Genomic DNA, 21,118 nt, shown 5'->3' on the forward strand with positions numbered 1-21,118 from the left:
TTCTGGTCATGGTTTCATGCGAGACTGCTGCTACAGGTCACAGAGAATCAGGCCTGTAACAGTAGTTCAATACACATCGCTGCTAAACCATAGAATTGCATTTTCTTCTGGTGCTTTCTCTGCATTAGTAGGTATGAGGAAAAAAAGCACCATTTGCAGTTTCTTTTGTGCACACTCATGCTTGCTTTCTTTCATTAGTTTTCTCTCTCTCCATTTTTTTTTAAGACCAGTTTGGTAGTCGGTTGCAACGCAGTTTAAAAGCCAGTAACATCAGGAGAGACACCCATGCCTGACACGATTCTGTGTTTACCCTTTCATACCAAAGCCGAGACCTGCATTTAACCCTCTCTGGAAGTAGGGTCAGGTCCGATAATGCACACTGGGTCATTTGGATTGACCGCAGATGAGAGTTTATCATGTCGGTCGGTTTCCCCCCCTCTCCATGCACGCTTTAAATCAAAACATGATCATGTGCAGGAGGAAGAGATTGTTGTTATCACGTCCCAGCAGAGGAAGACAGCTGCCCTTATTCCTGCATACAACCAATGCGGAGTTCATGAATAGTTAGTATCATTAACACCTCTGCAAAACTGACGGATTAAAGTTAACGATGATGAGTTCGTCTATCTGCGATCTTAACACAGTGCTGTCAATCTCAGAGACCCCGACTCTTCAAATAAGTTATTAGCCAGCACGTAATGTTAGAATACAGCTAGGTTGTCGAGGTTAGCGCTCTGGACACAGCTGCTAGTCAATATCGACTGGATGACGTTAGTTAGAGTCTAAACAGGCTCGTCCTGAGGAAGTGCACAGACAATAGAGACCATAAAAGGTATTAGCAAAACCGATGTGAATAGCTACCCAATTAATTTGTTTTTGCTGAAGCTGCAAGACGATCAGGAAGGAATAGTTGCACATGATGAAGAAAGAAAGAGGACAGACACAATAGGTGAGATTGATAGCACACCCACTGTCAGCCACCGCCACAAACAGGTTTCTAAATCTGGGGGAAACACTGTACCTGTTAGCACACCTCTGGTGTATCAAGAGGTGATAACAGGAGAAGATTCAACACTTTACTCGCAGTCGTCCTTTTTCGACATTTACGGGCGGTATATAAACATTTATGAAGAGTGTTTTACTCATGTCATTCATTAACTGTTTATACTCCAGCAGCCATTTATGGGTGTTCAATTCAAATATATTAATTAACACTTACATTTGTACTTACATAAATGTTTATATACTGCACAGAAATTACTTTTTTTCATTAACATTATTATGAATGTTTGACAAACAGAAAGAAGTTCTGGAACGCAGAAGTTGTGGTGCACCAAGAACAATAAAGAGTTGTTTCCAAACTCCAGTCTGAGAATACTTGTGAACTGATGTTGATTGTTTAACCATTGAACAGTGTAGATCTTCCAGCCTGATAAAAGCATGCGGAATTCAACACCATTTCCATCATCGAAAGAAAGAAAACATCCGTCTTGAAAAGAGAAAATGTAATTCTTCCTGACACAGACGGCCATTATTAAGTAAAAAGGAATCCTGGCTGAAGTGCTATTAGTTGCCCGAGCTCAGTGTTCCCGCTTCAATTATGTAATTCTTTTTGACACCGGGGGCGAACCTTGTGAACATCTTTGGTGAGTTAGTGAGGTCGAAGGCCAGTGGAGATTACACTTTTTTTTCTGTCCCTGGTCGGTGCCTCTTTCAGCACCACCGACACTCAGTTAGGAAACTGAAAAAAGTGACCCAAGCCCCATACAAACAACGTGGGGACGCATAATCTGTCCCACGCCGTTGAATCCTCATAATGAATTTAAGAACAGAAAATTTGCAATGCAGAGTCTGATTATCAGCAAACTATCACATCGCCGAGTGGCTTTTACAGAGAGCCGTATTATTGAGGGCAGTGACGTAACGCGGTTGTTAGCAATAAGCTTCGATTTAAAACAAATGCACAAGCCTCGTCTAATTTGATTAGTAAAATGTTGGAATCAGCCAGGGGACAGGAAAGACATAAAATAACTGGATTCCTTTTTCAAGTTCTAACAGCCTCCCCCGATTGTTTTCAAACACTGCACACTGGCCTAATTCCTTCACTAAAACCACACTGTCATTTGCTTTGAAGCTCAGAGTAAATCACAGAATACCGAGAGAGAAAACACAAACAGGAACACCTGAGATCAATTGTAGACCACCAGCTGGCAAAAGGCACTCAGTTTCTAGGCAACTCGTCTCAGTTTTAGCGGCTAATTGTGCTTTCAGGAAAGCATAACCACACATAAATAATACAGAGAGGAAACTAAGCTGTGATGAAGTCGGTCACCCACGACCTGCAATCTCTTTGGAGCCATAATGAGTCAGCCAGGATCTCACTGGAAACAGTTATTGTCTAACAAAGAAGCCGTTTGCCATATGACTCTGTAACATTACAGGCCTATGCCATGCATTTAAACAACACATTTTTCATACAACAGTCTAAAGGAGTTTAGGTTTATTAATGTAAAATACATTTCTATGTTAAAAGCCTGAAAAAAAAAACAACCCTTTTAGAAGATGTTATTTTTTAAATGTCTACAGGAAATACTGATTAGTGTCAGCCCACATTTTTACACTTAACATTACTGCTTGTTTTTATGATGCAACACAACCTCCGAGTTCAGAAACAGAACGGTGAAAGACGAAGCCATAAACATGAAAAACGTCTGTAAAGGAAGGAGCTTCGCATGCAGCCCCTAACAACAGCTGTGAATTACAGCTTCAACTGTTAGAAAGACGAGTAATGCTTTCATATTCCCTGTAAATTTCAGTAGCAATCAAATTTAGTATCTTCTTGGTGTGACACATTAATTCACATTCAGAGCTACTATTTGACCGAGGCCTTTCATTATACCGAAGGCAAAAAGTACACAAAGCTTTGTCAAAGAGAAACCTCTTCAGAGAGCCAGAGACGCTTTACCTGTGGAGACATATGCACTCAATGATGAAAGGACAACATACATTAGTCAAGAGACTGCTCCTACAGCTACCAGCAGCATGATGGGAAGTAAAAGTGATATAAAAAGACAGAAGGCACGAGGGACCGCAGGGTAGAGGACTGAGCCAAGGCAAGTGGAGCTTACCAATTTGCTCACTTATGAAGCAGTGGCCTAATTTGTCCGGTAAAGCAAAGTCACACAGAGGAAAAACTCTCTTTTTTACTACCACTATGAAACTGCAGAAGTCAAACTAGACCAATATTTGGTGAAACTGGGGGTTTGTTTACAACCTTTCTGACTGTTTTAATGCTCGTATTCCTGGTGCCACTGGCAAAGTCGCTGCGTCCCCAGATTTCAGCAATTAACTTCGTAAAATATAAAAAATGAGGGAGGAAAAAACAACCCAAGTTGTAAAAAAAAAAAAAAAAAAAAAGAAATGCTTTATTTGCTTTTAATGCTTTTTCAGTGCATTATAAAAAATCTCAAGTATTTAAGAGTAACTTAACATATTCAAACAGGCACAGCAGTACTTTCAGATACATGCTAACGTCTGCATGTTGACATCCTGAAAATGAAAATGTTGACATGTTGATGTTCAGCTGGAAATATGTTTACCATATTCACCATCCTGTTTAGCGTGTTGGCATGCTAACATCTGCTAATTAGCACTAAACACACAAGTACAGCTGAGGAGTACATGAATGTCATTATTTCTGCAAAGTCATAAACCAGAGTATTGGGACACATTAAGATCACAAAGAACCACAAATGTCAACCTCATGGTGGCATTTAAGGAAAAGTCAGGGGATCACCAAAGACAAGAGGATCCTCTGGGAACCATGAATGACAAACATTCATGGAAATCAATCCAATAGCTGTGTATCAGTCTGGACCAAAGTGGTGGACCAAATGACAGACAGACTGACATTACTGTCTCTAAAGCCATATGCTAGTGTGGCTAAAATAACTGCAACCATGGATTTAGTGTTCAGTTACTCCTTTTATTGTTATTCTGGTTCCATCATAACCTCATGGAACATATTTAACACTTCTTAAGCAAGCTAAATAAGAGTAAGTGAGCTCCTCAGTATACAGTGTAGGCTTCACTGAACCTTTCCTCTCTTCCCCATTATTTCAAGCTATGCTCTGAACACAGTTAGGCTAATGAACAGATGGGAAGACAAAAGTAAATGATCCCTCGAGGAGGCCAGCATTGTCACCGTGCTACATGGCAATACTCGAAACAAATGAGAATTGGAAAAAATTTCTTTCTAAGTAAAGCTGACATCATTTGTACCTGCTTAGCTCAGAGATCTGGCAGGCAAGCTGGATGCCGGGTTGGTTGAGTGGCTTACACACAGCAGGTGGTATGGTACACTTTTCTCTTGGTTCAGCTTGACCTTGTCAACCTAATTCCTTCCTTTCCTCTCTCTGGCTCAGCCAGCTCCCTTGAGCCTACGCCTGCTATTGTTTGTTGGATGATAGAGTGGGGGTTGGGTTAGAAGTGCACTGGGGTGGGATGTTGGGTATCATGAGGACTAAAAGCTCTCCACATAGAAGCAGGGCAAGCTGAATATCTCTTTGTGTTTACTGCTGATAAAACAAGTTGAACTGCCTACACATTATGTCTCTGTACTCTATTAACAGGAACAAAACTATTCATTTTTTTTTTGCCTGGTTGGTTTATAAGAGTTCTTGCATTCATGAAATACAAAAACATATAAAAATGCTTATTGTTGTGCAACACTGAATACTGGCGAATAGGGCTGCAACTAACAATTATTTCCATTATCTAACTGATCCGATGGTTATTTCTTTTGAATTAGTCAAAGAAATGTGTTTGATGTAAAATGACGGACAATAGTATAAAAATGGATGTTGTAATTTTCCCACAGCCCAACGAGATGTCTTCAAATGTCTTGTTTTTCCTGAGCAACAGTCCAAAACCCAAAGATATTCAGTTTGTTACAAAGAAAAGCATCAAATCCTCATATTTTAAAAACTAAATACAAAAACAAACAAATGTTCTATTAGCAAAATAGTAGCCAATTCATTTTCTGTTGACCGATTAATAGACTAATCATTGCAGCTCTAGTCTGTGGTTTCACTGTTAATGTGTAGTGGCTGGATGTTCTCAGCAACATATGATATTGCAACTAAGGTTAACCTAAGTGCAACACTGAAAACTGGCAATTCATTATAACATTACAAATATGTCAGAAGCTTAAATTTTCATCAGCTGGGAGGGATTTCAAGTTAATCCTACCTAGATACTGATTCTGCCAGGTTCTATTGGGGATTCTCCTCCTTTTCCCTTTCTCCCATTTCTCATCCTCCCACTCTGACCATAGGTCAGTTGACAACAACAGTATCTATTACAACAGTAAGCCACATTCTTGCCAAGGTCACCCACTTGCGCCTGACAGGGAGAGAGGCTGCGCTGGAAGCAGAAATCCAGATAAACTAAGCTGAGCCTACGAGGATTTCTCTCTCGCCAGCCCTCTCCATAGTCATAAATCTTATCTCGTAGCAAAAGGGAAACCTGACAACAAACTGAGAGGCTGTCATCAACAGCTCAGCCACCTAGATTCCCACCCAAATACCAATGATTCGCTCTTTGTTGTCTTACAACTCTGAGGCTCTGACCGAGGCTTTGAGATCGGGGCTGGAGAGAAATCTAGCTCCCTGTGTAGTGTACTTAATGTTTACAGTTCGCCATAACGTTGACAGCCGTGACCAGACTCCAGTTTCAAGTACCTACCTTCCTGAATTGAAAAGCCTAGAGCAGTCGAGCAAAAATAAACACTCCTAGACATGCTATCCAGAAACCTTATCAGCTATGCAACAAAAGACATTTTACTAGTCCCGTATATTATACAAGGAAAACAAGTTGTTATTCAGGCTGTGAGGTTTCCCCAGAGCCCCTAACCTCAAACTATTTATAGATGTTCGGTTAGTCTGTTTCCCTTGTGTTGACTCTCTTCTGTGGGTGGTGCCTTCTCCAAACATTAGAAAGACAATCCTAAGCCACACATCAATGAATGCAATTCTTTAATTTATTTTTTTTTATATCAAAATTATGCCAAATGACTTTCTATTGTTTTGCGTTACTTGGGCTGACACAAATAAACAAAACACAATGAATATTATACTTAGCACACACAAAGTAGACTTGTCACTATGGGTGCCAGATTGTGGGAACTTGTGCAACATCAAAATTACCGTAATCGACGGTATATTAACAACAATTTGACAATATGAGAAGCTGTAAATAATTAAACACGAATAAAATGCTAAATATACCTACATTCCAGTCGGTAGACAACCGGGAATCCTTTAATTGGCTTCCAACATCTATTCTAGGCCTGTCAACTTTTGAAAAACTCAGTATAGGTGTCAGCTGTTCAGACAGAAAAGCAGATGATTAAGTTGCAGAGGTGAAGGCCATGGCTGTAGGAGTAGAAATATGTGTTTGTACATGTGGAGGAGTGCACTGGGCTCTGCTCTGCAGATAGTACTTGAGCTGCACTCACTGAGCTGTCTCTCATGCTGCTACTTTAACTAGGGCTTGCTACTCTGATTGACCTCTACTGCTGGCTGTCTCACAGAGCTCCTATTGAACCATGTCTATCTTAATGGACGGTGATGTGCACTATTACTGAGTGCTAGTAGTTCCTGCACTACGCCCTTAAAGCCCTACAGACTTTTACACCTTAATACACCTTGAGGCAATGAATGCTGTAGCTTGCACCACATGACATTTCAACACTTACTGGTGGGAAGGAAAAATAGTTGTAAAGGCAGGTCACTAGAAGAGCGTAGCAGGGAAAGTTACACCGCAGTTTATTTTCTGATCCACACCGCACGTCTATGACTTGTTTTGATAATTATAGTCTGGAGCTGACTTGAGAATAATCCAGGGAGTTATGTGAGAAGCCTTGACTGCAGTGAAAGAAAAAAAACCCCATGCCAAACAGGACCGACCTGGAAATAAATCTACTTTAGCAAGTATCAAATCAATCTAAAAGCTGTTTGAAACTACTCAGTAGATGCACTTTGGCATAACAACAAAAGGAGATTGAGCTCTCAAATGTTCCTAAGACACTTGCTTAATCAAAGGACATGTGGCGACGTGTCAGCACAATACTGTAAGCCATTGCACTGCAGTCGCTGGTTAGGGAATCTCTAAACAAATTATATCTCTGTGCCCTTCAGATCATTAAAAGCACTAATAAGTCATGCTGTGGTGATGTCGAGGGAGCAGGAGTAAAGTGAAACCTACTATAACGCACAAAATTTCCCCTCGCTCTGCCAGCCGCTTAGCAGAGGTCTGCTGCTCTCAGCCATCAGAGTTTGATGACCTTGTTAGTTTGAGTGCCTAATCTGCTAATGCCCTGATAAAAATAAACAGTCAGTGCAGTCATTGTCGTCCCTACCCGCCCTCCTCCTCCCTGTCTGCAGCTGCTATCCAGAAACACAGATGATACCTCCATCTTTATTTATCATGGGGACTTACTATCAAACTGACATCTTAAGAGCGGGAGTGTGACATATGTATCTTCAAAATGTTCAAGATGTGGTTAAAATGTTCAAGATGTGGTTAAGAATGGTTAATTGTATATATTTATATAGTAAAAATCACAAAACTGTGTCTATGCCTGATTTCCAATATTAGAATATCAGAACAGTAGGCAAAAAGATTATTTTTCATACAAAATATGGCTTTTATTTTCAGGTTTTTCAAGTAAATTTTTCTCCCAACACTGAGCCTCTATGGAGTTTAATAATTCATAACCAATACTAGATTTAAGATGAGACTGGGCTAAATAATTAAACTCAAAAGTATTTATTAGAAATTCTTTAAAAACCTCAGTTGAAAAGTCAGTGATGTTTTTTTCCCCTCCTATGCTTCCTCTTGACTTTCACCCCTGCAGCTAACAACTGCACATCTCCTGCAGTGAACAGTATATGAATATGGTCTGCAAAAATCAATTGAGGTAACTGGTTTGACATTCATCTTAACTGGATCAGGACAAAACCCCAGATCATAATGAAGGGGAAGTACAGTCTGAAGGTCGTGTAGCACAGGAACAACGCCTGTGAATTCTTGTATCATCATTTTTTGGGTTTATTAAATGTCCTTTTTATTCAACAATACCCAAACTGCCAGGACCTTTACAGTAATTTCCTTAGCTATATTATCAACAATAGTATGTTTGGCATTCAACTTAAGTGAATGGATTTAACAGCAAAATGTCTCACTCTTCAAGGGATACATAAACCTAATGGATATGATTAAATATAATTTAGTTTTCCAGATGGACAGAGAGGCCCTACTTACAAAACATAATTGAATGTGCGAGCTCAGCTCATCGCCAAGGACTAAACAACTCCCCAGCCTCCTCTACAAAGAGGAGCTCATTTCCATATTAACTTCACCTTTATTGATCCACTCACCCATCCTCTCCTCTTGCAGCTACACAAACACCCTCAAGTCCTTTTGGGTTATTTAGAAACAGTACAGTGTAGGGGAAGAAAAGCACTCAGGGTTATTTAACTATCATAGGAAAAAAAACAGTGCATACTCATAAGCTACATCTGTACATTCTTTTGGTAACAGGGTTGAAAAGTCATATCAGCAAAACATGAACTACATGGACCACTAATTCAGGACGCTTGCCTTGCATATCAAGTTGGTGGGAAATAATATCCATTCTTAACATGCCAAGCCACCAAGCCCTCAGCCCATCTGTGCACCAGTGAAGTACTTTGAGACAAAAACAGCAACCCTGCTAAATGCAAGCCTGTCTACTCGATTCATTTACATTTCAAAATGATTTCACAGTTTCACACAGGCAGACCCAAAAGGTGCAGATACGCTCTGCGTCTGCTGCACAGTTCTGCTTCGGCTGTTTGCATATACAGACGTGTTCAAACCTGTTTGTCAGAGCATACCGTCCACTTACTCTTTGCACTGGCTGGACGTGGCCAGATGACAAAATTTATGACACACAGACCTTTACAGTCACACAGATGTGGAGAGCATACATTTTCATTAAGTAAGTAAGATGGTCAGCTACTACACCAGCATAATTCCCCCAGTAGCAATTTAAGAAAATTATTCTTCTAAAAACACTTTAGATGTACTGTGAAACACCAACAATACGGTGTTGCAGTAGCTCACTGGTTTCATCTACACGTAACACAATACGATCCGGAAGATCTTTGAGTGATACATCCAAGAGTTTGAAGACTTACCAGATGCCAACTCCTCCAACTCAAGGATTGACAGATAAACAGTAAAAAAAAAAAAAATATGCGCACATATTCAGACAGTTGCAGAAAAAGTTGAACCAGGCTCAACGTTTTTGCACCCTGCATTTGTTTTGCCAGCATCCACTACATTGTCACTCCCACACTGTCGACCCACCGATCACACTGAAATAAATAAGCAGTACTCAAGGCACTCAGGATAGCTCTCGGACACTTTCAGTGTGAACTTTGCATGGGTTCCTTCCAGGTAGGCTTTCACCCCGGTCCAAAATACATACATTTTTGTTGTATTGGGGAAAACGAAAATGCCTTTTGGTGTGAGAGTTGACCACAGAAGGAATAATAGTTGCTATGGTATCAGTCAATGGGAATTCTGATTAAGAGTAATATCCACCTGGATTCTTAAATGTTTTTTTTTTTTTTTTTCACAATTATGGCTACTTAATTATTTGTGGCAGTACCTTACCCATAACTGCAATAAATAAACTGACAAGACTGCTGACCAAATGGGTCGGGAACAGGGGGTGGCAGAAACAAGCAAATAGGATGAACAGTGTTTTGACAGGGGACTGTTTCTCTGCCTACAACAGATAATGCAACGCTTCTGTATTCAAGGACACTGATGCAGTCTCCATCGAGCGTATCAGCATTCATAAGAGGGCTGCTGTGGCAGGGGTGACTTTGATGCATGTGGTACTCTTGTTTAAGGAAAAGAAACAGCATGAGAAAATCAAACCCACACACACACTGGAGACTATAAAAGTCACTGGCAAACAACCAATTTTGGAGGACAACCTCCATTTATCACTTATGGCATTTAAGGCTTTTAATGTAGTAAATCACGCAAATACAGATAATCTATAGACACAGGGATCAAAAGTCTGGAATGAGAGTCTGCAGTATTAAGATGACTTGATTTGCTGGACAAAGAGGAGGAATAAAAGGGTAAAGTTGCAGAAAATATGAAAGTACAAGACATCAATTCAAATAATTTTTAACATTTAGTCCATAAAGTCACAAGCACTGTACACTGGATGGAGGACAAACTAGACTGTCTATTATGGCTCTTGTTTGGCATTAAATAGTTCCCAAACTTAAGAGGAACTTGAAGTTAATGTTTGGTTGAGTCATTTGCAGCGTAGAGCCGGTTTATGTGGTCATTCTGCAGATAATAACTTCATCATAACTCTTTATATATTGTTATTTTATATTGTTACTTTAATGCTCTCACCCGTTCATGGGCCAAGTCTGGCCCTGGTCAAAGTGCCTCTGCCAGATGCATAAATTTAAAATGTCGTGTAAACAGTGACCGACTCCTTGATGCCAAAGTCAAATAGTTCCATGTCATCAAGTTTGAAAGGACTTGGCAACAAAGCAAACTTCAGTTTAGGCAGCAGAACCGGACAATCCAACAGTGTTTGTACACTTAATGCATATAGTTTATTTATCTATTTATTTCTCTTGAAGAGCATTAGATTGGGGTGAGGATTTAAGGGATTCAGTGGTGATGAAGCGTTAAGTTGTTGGACTGAGGCCCAGGTCAGTGAGCCAAACGATGCTTTACCTCATTCTCAACCACTCTATTTCCCCAACATGTTTAACATGAAGGCCTTCAGTGTAATACTCTCATGAGAATCATGCTTTGCCGAATAACTAAATCCAAAGCAAATACTGCTGAGCAAAAGGAATAAGCCCTTGAATAAAGCACTTTGCCTATATTGTGTCCCTCAAATTAATGAAGTATTGGTAATGTCTTGCTCTTATACCATAATGACATCTTAATTTATTTTAAATAATTCCTTAATTGACTAGAACATAATTTCTCCCTATAATTGGTAACTACAATAATACTTTTAGAGGACATCGCTTGAAAGTCACTTTCAGTATTATAACAATGAGGAAATGTATTTGTTAAAAAATTAGCTATTTGCATTTACAGCGAAGCCTTGTAGACCAACGATGTCATAGATCAATAAGAAAGATTTTCAGCAACAACTAGCAAACGCTTACATTAATAATCTCTTTAAAATATCATCAATAAATGTATATCTGTAGTTTAGTATTGGAAAAAACAGCCCTGCGAAATGCAAAACAATTCCAACATTGTGCATGGTGCAAGCATCCATCGACTCATGAATGTTTGACATTGGTCCCAAAGGACGGACGTGTTCTCCCTTTAATTTCTATCAGCGGTATAATCCCCTTTTGAAACCCTTTTTAGGGTGAATTAGAAAGGCCCTGCATTCAAAGAGATGAGTGGAGAGAAGGGGGCGGGAATAATCACAAGGGCCTAGCTGTCTGTGTGGATTAGAATGGGAAAGAAAATCCTTTCATCTCAGATCTGTACTTCCAAGCTTGGAAGCATGCATGCACACTCTCATGCGCAGACACAACGCACCAAAACTCAAATGCACACTTCTCAACTAAATAAAGCCAAATTAATATACAAGATGATTTTCAATTATGCTAAAAAATGGGCACGGTAGTCAGTGGATTAGAGGAAAGCTTGTATAAAAGGTTTTGCTCTCGAGGCTGACCTCTCAGTTTGGCTCTTAGGCAAGACGGAGCGCATGATCTAACTTGCTTCTCCAATTTCTCATGCTGAAATGCGGACTGCTGCTCTATTTTTGGCAGACAGCCTTTTGACACACAGCAAAATGTAACGAGAGGGATAAGCCCAGAGAACCTCCTCAGTGAGAAAACAACAAACAGAAAAAAACAACACCATCTGACAGATAAGAAAATGGATTAGCCATTATGTGTGTTTGCTCAGTTGTCTACTTCTGTGAGGGTTTAACTGAGAGTAAAATGACAAGAAGCCTAGCTGTGTGTGACAGGAGTTGACACCAGAAAGACCGTGTCACTGTAATAACATAAGCTGCGTTTTCACCGCAGGAACTTTCCCCAGCGACAAGGAACCTTTGGAGGAAATCAGTGCGTTTCCACCCCAGGGACCATGGTCTAAATTAAGTTGCCAGGACATTATTTTACCCCCTAAAAAGTCCCTGCTTGAGGGGTAGTACTTTCCAACAGTACAGATACTTTGGAGGTGGCGCTTTCAGTGCTGAACATTTCTGACTGGTTGAGTCCTCGCAGCATTTTATTTCAGCCGAGACTTTCTTTTTCTTGCAGACGCAAACCATCGTGCTTCAACACATCAACACTGAGTTAAGAGAATAAAGCATACGACAGTTGTATAGACGCGCACCGTAATGATGGAAAAACAGATGTCACCTTTTCATACATCAGTGGACTACTTTGCCTATTCTTTGCAGGTCTTTAGACAGGCTGATACAACCTTTTAGTTCCTCAAGGACTAGTTTCTGGCATTAAAGATTCTGGGTATATATATAACATAAATAGAAGATAAACATTCTTATAGTTCTATTACACTAAAGTAAAAATAAACATCTTATTTTAATAAAGCTAAACAATAAGGTTGTTGACAACCCTTGTGTCATTAGTACTTTATTCAGTTACTAATACGAGGCTTTGTACTACAGATCTCTCAGGTTTACCAGGAAAAAAAATAGCTTATCATCCTCTCCTTGCTTTTTTTTTTCAAAATCACTGAGAACACTTCACCTTCACTGGAGTTTCATTTGTCCAGTATCACAGAAGAGACACTCCAATGAAACTAACATCACAAGTGTCCAAAAAACTGAAACCAAACAAGCCACAGACAAATGTGTTGTTTTCCCAAAAGGCTATATACAACCAGTCAAGTGGTATTTTTAAGCCAATTATAGATAATCACACCGTGGGAGCTGGTGCACAGAACTGAGTTAAGAATCTGACTAGACTATACAGCAAGCTCGAGCATGCTCTATTATTCAAAGCATCTCCTCAAATGTCAAATTACCAAATGACTCTTTCTAGATTACATGTATTGCAGCAGGCGGCTGTTGGCCTGAGGCGACGTCATTCTTTATTTCCCACCCCACCCAAATGTATGTAAAGGGAGAAATTGTCTGCCAACTACCTTGATCAAACTACTGGAGAGTAGAGTTGGTGTTCTTAGTTAGAAATGCAACAATTAGCTGATGAATTGATCAGTCGAAAAGCAAAAGCAGGGACTATTTTGTCAAGCACTCAACTGTTCCAGATACTGAAATGTGTGAATTCACTGCTTTGACATTTGTGTTATATTTTAGTAGACTGAATATTTTTGGGGTTTGGACTGTTGGTAAAAAATAAAGCAAGATATTTAATTCCAGTCACCTTGGGCTCTAGGATTTTTCACAGTTTTCTGGTAAAATATTGAATCAACAACTTGGTTGAAGCCACGGTTTCATTTAAAGCCATTATTTCATTGCTTTTACATATTACATTTGAAACTGCAGCAGATAAAACTGCTCTGGTAGCAGGCATATACTTTGTACACTGACGTTTTTATGACCAGAGACACAAGTCGCAAGATGTCACAGCTGAAACTTTAAGCTAGAAAATCTCAGAACTGGTTCCAGAGGGTGTCAAGTTTGAGAACAGCAGGATGTGGACCTTCTTCTGGCAGATGAGTGACAGGACTCTCGAGGTTTAAGACGGGTTTCAAAATAAATTTTAGCAATTTTATCAGATTCCTTATGAACAGAAAATGAAATAGCATTGACGAGTATTAAGCATTACAACTTCAGAGGAAAGAAATACTCTTTGATAACAAGCAATGGTGCAATGCAGTAATGAATTTCACAGCAGATACAGCATTTTTTCCTGAACTCGTTCCATTTAAGAACAAACTGGCTGCAAACAATCCCCTTAGAAAAGTATTAGGGGGGAGGGCAAGACACGTAATCCTCTCTATAATCACTCCTTGCTCAAACACTGCCTTGCTGTTAACTTCCTCTTTGTTTAACTAAAAACCTTTCACAAGCAGTTAAGCTCTCGGACTACAAATGTTTTCATGGTCAAACCTGTTTGGATATTGATGATTATTTTAACATGTGCACCAGAAAATGTATAAATTGTGAGGGTTGAACTACTGCGAGCAAAGAATTGAGGGGAAGGAAATTCTTTTTACGTGGCCAAAACAAAAGAGATGGTGCAGAAACAAAAGCCTTCAGCAACAACTGGAGAAATCCCCAAACATAGTCTGCAAACTCTTTTACAACCGTAGCAAGTCAGTACAAACTTTGAGCCACCTCTTCCCTCACTGGTAGAAAATTCCAGTTGAGGGGGAAAAAAAGCCACGTCTGCTCCTCCCCACTGTGTGGGTTTTGTTCTGCTAATCAGACCACATGCCTCAAGGATTCAGGAATCCAAGAGCTCTCAGCCAGCTCCTCTCATTCCACATACAGCCGCAGCAGCCTGTGACAAGCTATTCAGTGTGTTGGGGGGGTTAAAGACTCTATCCATTCATAACACTGTTCAACGCTCCCTCCCTCCTCTGCTAATCTCAGGCAGTTCTTCACCCCCCCCCTTCCCTCTTACCCCTCATGTGCCCTCTCTTTCCCCTCTCACCACAGCAGAGTCCTTTTTATCTATCTGCATACTGCATTCTGGGTCTGAATAGTCTCATGGTTTATTATTAGACCATGGTCCAACCACACACCCACCATGGTATTAAATAGAAGAAACAGAACTAAGCCTACATCGAGTTAGTGCAATGGGAGTCTTGATATTTGGCTCTCTCGTTCCCTTGCTTGCCTTTTTTTTTCTTTTTAAACCTTATTTCGGTTTGTTTCCTCTCTGTTCTCCCCTTCCTGGCTCTCTTGCTACTCACGCATTGAGAGACGAAATGAGGCACACTGGAAATTTGCAGGCTGACAATGGAAGACAGCTGCTCTTGCTGCAAGTCTTTCATGAGCTGAATTAGTTGTACAAGCCTTTGCTCCCTTCCCCCCACACATGGTTCCCTCATAGCGAGCCGATCCAGACACAGCAACACACCTCGTGTGAAGCTTAGGAGAGAGAAAGACAAAGCATGACATGGGCTTTGTTTGACAGATCTGTGATTACTTTTAGCAAAAGAAGCCCTGTGGAAAACCATAATGTCAATTTTTAATGTGTTGTATTACATTGTTTTTGTTTCAAACAGAAAGTAAAAATCAAGTTTCTAAAATGATACTGATGTTAAACTATTAAGTTTTAAGGGGTGAATGCTGGAAGATTTTACAGACTGACGCTATTATTTACATTCCAGAGCTTGCATGTTTTTGATGAATTGGAAATAAATTAATTCAAAAAGATATCTGCTGTGTCTATTTGTGTTACAGTGTGTCTGAAGACAATAGCCTCTGAGCTTGGGTTCACTTCTAAACTAAATAACAACAATAATGTCTAAACTGATAAAACAGAATCATCAAAAATTACTTTTCAGAGATCAAAATCTACACACACAATACAATTATACCCATAAAAAGATATCTAACATCTTTTATGTTACAAAACATTAGAGCTCGTTTTCGAATTATGACTCTGAAAAGCTAATGAAAGCAAAATACCTGGAGTCTGAGAGTGCTATTACTCACTGAATCACCAAGCTATTCTAATAAAAGGAGCAACAATATGGCTTTCACATTCCCAGCATGGCGTATCGGGTTTCATATGCACCTTGATTAGCTTTGGTAAAATGATCAGGTATGACTTAAAAACACTGTTCTTTTGATTAAGACTGCCTGATGTGAAAAACACTTATTATAGGATCTACATTAACATTTTTTAAGAGGAGGATTCATGACTCAACTGCATGGATCTAAGACATGCCCTCAAATCTATATAAGGGTTGAGTGACTGGACGAATGTGTCCATCGTCGGTTGTTGTTTTTTTTTTTTAAATCCGATTTTATTTTCGTTTTAGGTTTCTAATTTAATGCTCTACCTCAGAATAACAAGAGAGCCGCTGCTCAGAGACAGACTCTCGTTCAGCGAGCCAGTAGTACAAAAAGAGGCCAGCAACAGCAGAGAGAGGCAGCGGGGAAAAAATCGGGTGTAGAGCCAGAATATTTGAGGCGGGGGGGTGTATAAAAATACAGAATCCCTTTGGTTCACGAGTCGTTTCACTCGTGGCAGGTGAAGGAAAGAACCAGGTTACTTTATAGAGCTGGTCTTCTCATCAATAGTGTGGATTGTGTGGACAATGTAAAAGTAAGTGATAACACAACTGAAAGGGAAATTGCTGGTTAGTGAGAACAATGGAGGGAAAAACAGAAAAACATCAAAAGGGCTGATGAAGAACTGCCAATAAGACCTCTCACTACAGAATTTGATCCTTTCACTTCAATGACCAGTTGCACTCATTCCAACCACAACTCTTTCAAAGTTTTCATTATTCCAGATTGCAGCTCACTTTATACTCAATATCAAAAGTGACAACAAATCCCAAAAGCCTTCAGGAAGCAGAGAAACGGGACACAAATCAAGCTTAACACTACTAAAGGTCACTAAGGCCAAGGTACTACAGGCAGTGTTTTTGACTGGAAAAGACCTGGTTCCAGTAAGAAATATTTCCAAACCAAAAAAAAGCCTGTGGTGCCTCTCGACCAGGATTTCCTGAGTAACAAGCCTATAAACTTTGTGGGCCACAACATTCTTCTTGTAATTCAATATCTGAATCTGTGGTCTGCTGTGTGGGTCGAGGAATCTGGTATAATGGTGGCTTATGCTGTAACAATTTTCTAATATGGATTTCGAGCGTTACGGTTGATGACTAGCCTATGCAGCAATGTGAATCTGAAAACGAATATGTTCCCTGACTGCAGCCGAGTGAAGTGTAGGTGCAGTAGGGAGAAAAAAGACAGCGAAAGCAAACAAGTTGGACACAAAAAACACTTTAATCGCTTTAATTTTGCAGCATCTTGGGTTTGTACCAAATGGCAAGAGAGAGTCAACTAATCTTGGAAGCTGTGTGTGTAAATGTTTGAAATGCATTCCCATCTCAGAATCAAGCCTCTTTTAACTACTGGTTGTGTTCATCAAATAAACCCTCACACATGGACATCAATAAACGTGTTTGAGCAACAAATAAACTACGTGGAAAACATAAAAACATGCAATTATGTTTTTAACACTGTATATGTGTAAAAGGTTTGAAGGTTAAAATATTGGATGTCAACCGCCCCCCGACAATCCATAAGCACTTGATCACTGGATGCAACTGCCATTAAATTGTGACATTTAAAAATATGAGCATTTTGCTGTAGTTTATTCTCCCCCCCACCCCCCCTCCCATCTTGTGATTACACAAGCCATTTTGATTTACACTGATTCTACTGGCTGTTTTGATTTGCAATGGCATGTCAGTGAGGGATAAAACACTGTAAACCTTGAAAATGTGCGGTATGCATGGTATGCCTCTTGGTCTGCTACAAACAGGAGTATCCCTGGGACATGTGCATTCATGTAAAAATGAAAATACCCCAACAATGTTATAATTACTACACTAATTGTTAGATCAATTCTAAAAGTTGTTCAGCGATTCAAAAGACCTCAATGGTCTATTATTAACTTGGATTTTATTTTGTCCTTACACTTTATGTTTTGTTTTGCCTACAAGCTGAAACCAGCTCCCATTATCATGAATGCAGCGGCTAATGGCAGCTGTGGAAAACAATTAGCGTCAAATGTTTGCTTCCTGTAGTAGTGAGGGACTCCCTGAGGGTGAAAGCTTCAAACAGGCAGAGGCAGCAACGAAGAAATCACAACAGCAATGAACCGAGGCTTGGAGATAATTCAACACCATCATTTATCAACTTTCTGTGGAATCACAGATTGATCTTACGAATAAGTTGTGTTCTTTGTTTAAAACTGTTTCCAAAATGTGATTTTAAGAATGCTGTGATCATCACAATGAATGAATGATGGTTATTTTGCACACATTTGCCATATCATGATACAGATAATGGATTTTATTTGAACAGTGCTTTAGTACACTTTTAATAAATAGGAGGATTTTAGCGAAATATAATGTATTTAATCCTGCTGTTTAATTATTATCATTTACCAATATAGCAACAACAGCTTTACTCAAGTCCACAGAATTGGATTTACTAGCATATGAAGAGGTAAGACAACAGCCCCACTTTGTAGTGAGCTTTCTGATGAAATTCACTCTTCCTTTTTTAAAAGTAAGTCACAGTCTCTCCTCTATTCCAGCGTCTTTAAAAGCCCTGGCACTACTTAAAAGGAATGAGCTGTAACACAATAGCAACAGTCAGTCAGGCACTGGCAAGGAGAAAGAACTGAAATCCCTCCACTCCCCGAGCCGGACATCAGCAGCAATGCAGAGCGGCGGCTGTGCTCTTTTATTCAAGTGCAGCCTTTCCTTTCTCTCCCCCCCTTTCAAAGTAACATTGCCAATGTAATTTTCCATGAGAGCTGCTCCATTTATCAGGGCCACTGGCACATAGAGGCAGCTGACGAATGCCTTACTCCTCTAGATTTGTATAATGAGAGGTGGGAGAGTGAGACGCACTCAGAGGTGGTTAGCACTTGTACGGAGGAAGTAGAGATGATTTATTCAGCATCCGAGAGCCAATGCTTTGGGGAGCTTTAACTTAGGACACAGACAATGTAGCCACGCTATTACACCTCCACCGTGGAGAACAAGACACCTGGTGAGACACATACTGATTAATGCTTGAATTACACTGGACATGGGACAGCGAGTTCTTTTAAATCAACAGTCAAGCTGTAATGAGGCTGACAAAATTCACAAAGCTACTTCCCAACATCTTAAATCAGGCTGTTTTGGTGTATTACTCAATTCAGCTACTCATAATAATGCATAGTATCTACAGAAAAAAAATGCTACCTGTCACATCACTGAGAAATAAGGTAACAAGTTCAATGTGCAGATTAAATTCTGTTCTGAATTGACATTTTACTGGTCACAAGAACTAAACATAAAGAAAGCTACACAATTACAGTGGACCCTGTCACAAGGCACTGATAGGAAGTAGAAGTAAGTCATGTTCATGTTTCTTTCCATCAGATTCAGTATGAATTTCACAATTTGTGCAGATTGCCAAAAAACATGTAGCCTGCGGACACTGAACGCTAGCTACTGTGGCTAGTGTGCGATGAAGAAAATGTGATTCTACAGACACGTCTGTGACACAAAGCAGTCGTGTGAAATGCTCATTCTAGGCATGGGGATTATGTTTCTGGCTGATATTATGGTGAAGTCTGATGACTGATGAGGTGCGGTTCTTCTGTCAGCCCACATGGCTGCGAAACTAAGTTCTGCCGTTTGCTTTTATTACTGTTGCCAGTGGGAATATCTGTTACAGAGCCAACTGGGTTTCTGTTCAAAGGGCATGTGAAATACTGTATGCTAGCTAATTGTAACTGTACATTTTGAGAAGTGCTATCTAACACTTGTCACTCCTAACGAGCAACCTGTCAAAAGGAGTCTCCCAAGGCCCCCCCCGGGAAAAGTACTTGTTGGCTGTGATTTTTGCATAGTGGCCACAGCTGGAACTGCAGCTCATTACAAAAGAGTGTAACAGAAAACAGAAATAACTTGTTATATTATCACAATTTCAGACATTGGGCTACATACACAAAGAGCCTAATCAACACATTATATTGTATATTGTATGTATATTTCAGCTGTTATGCACCTCAACACCACAAGAGAAATTCCTTAAATGTGAAAACCAACTTGGCTTCTTTGTGATTCTGGTGAGCAATCTTCTTAAAAACATGGCATCTGGTTCTTTGACAACATCAAGGATGTCCTCAATTCCCTACAGCTCACTTCCTTGCAATGTCTAACTCATCCTTAACCTTTTGCGTTTTACCAGTCCGGAAAATTATAAGGATGTGGTCCTTCAAATGTGCAAGAGTAGGTATTATCAACCACAATGGTGTGGACACCAGCTGTGGATATAACCTTACTATTGCTGTGCTTGATCCTACTCCGTATCTTTTCCTTAAGTGATTAAATGTTTATAGATATATATATATATATACACACACACACACACACACACACACACACACACACACACACACACACACAAAAAACACACACACACACACACACACACACACACACACACACACACACACACACACACACACACACACACTGTATGTATGCTGATTTCTTAAGGCACCTTTACCACATCCATTAAGTGGGATTGCCAACGTAAAAACTGCTCTTCAAACCAACGCTGGTTTGAAGAGCAGAGGACATAATTATGTCCATTTTCATCACTATTTCAAGGATACCTTTCACCAGCTAGCTATAAAACAGTTTTGACCTCTCTCTTTTATTTAGTGCCGTCAACCAAATCATGTGGTTCTCCCTCAAAAGCCTTTTCATGCTAAATACATTATGATTACAAAGACTCTCCAGAAATGTCCTTTCATAGCAGTCAGCCCAAGGAGACTCTACAGCTTGTGTTCATGACTGGGTGTCCTGGCTTTAAGGAATCAAACAGGCTTCCTCGCAGCCCATCCCCCATGCCACTTCCAGAGCAGCAGGAAAAACGACGAAGGCGTGCTTTGCACCAGCTCCCTCCCCCCACACACTGCTCCACCAGGCATTGCTGGGGCTTGTGGGATTAAGAATGGAACACGATGACAGACAAAAACAGTCCTCAGCACCTCCCTGTTCTGCTGTCTTTTATACTGCCAGAGCATGAAAAGGCTGCTATGAGGCATACAATAGGCACAGTGATAGATCAACTCTATGAGTGAACAAGATAAGTGTGGGTGAATAGATACACAAATCTTTATATTGTTCTTGCAAGATAATGTCAGCGTTGAAATTTGCGAGAGGAGAAATAAGTGGAACACGATGTGACATTTACTTAACTTCACAGACGTAATGTGATGTATATGGCTGACAATGTCTATTATATTCTTGTCTGATTTGGTTTTACTGGCTAATGTATAGTACATAACACTTGATGTTG

General features: G+C 40.0%; 1 protein-coding gene across 3 annotated transcripts in view; it reads right to left on the reverse strand.

The window, feature by feature from the left end:
- Positions 1 to 21,118, reverse strand: part of LOC127351120 (zinc finger protein 609) — a 71,753-nt gene that overhangs the window by 27,264 nt on the left and 23,371 nt on the right. The window lies entirely within an intron of this gene.

This window comes from Dicentrarchus labrax, unplaced genomic scaffold, assembly GCF_905237075.1.
Source record: "Dicentrarchus labrax unplaced genomic scaffold, dlabrax2021, whole genome shotgun sequence".
In the NCBI taxonomy this organism is placed as follows: Eukaryota; Metazoa; Chordata; class Actinopteri; family Moronidae; genus Dicentrarchus; species Dicentrarchus labrax.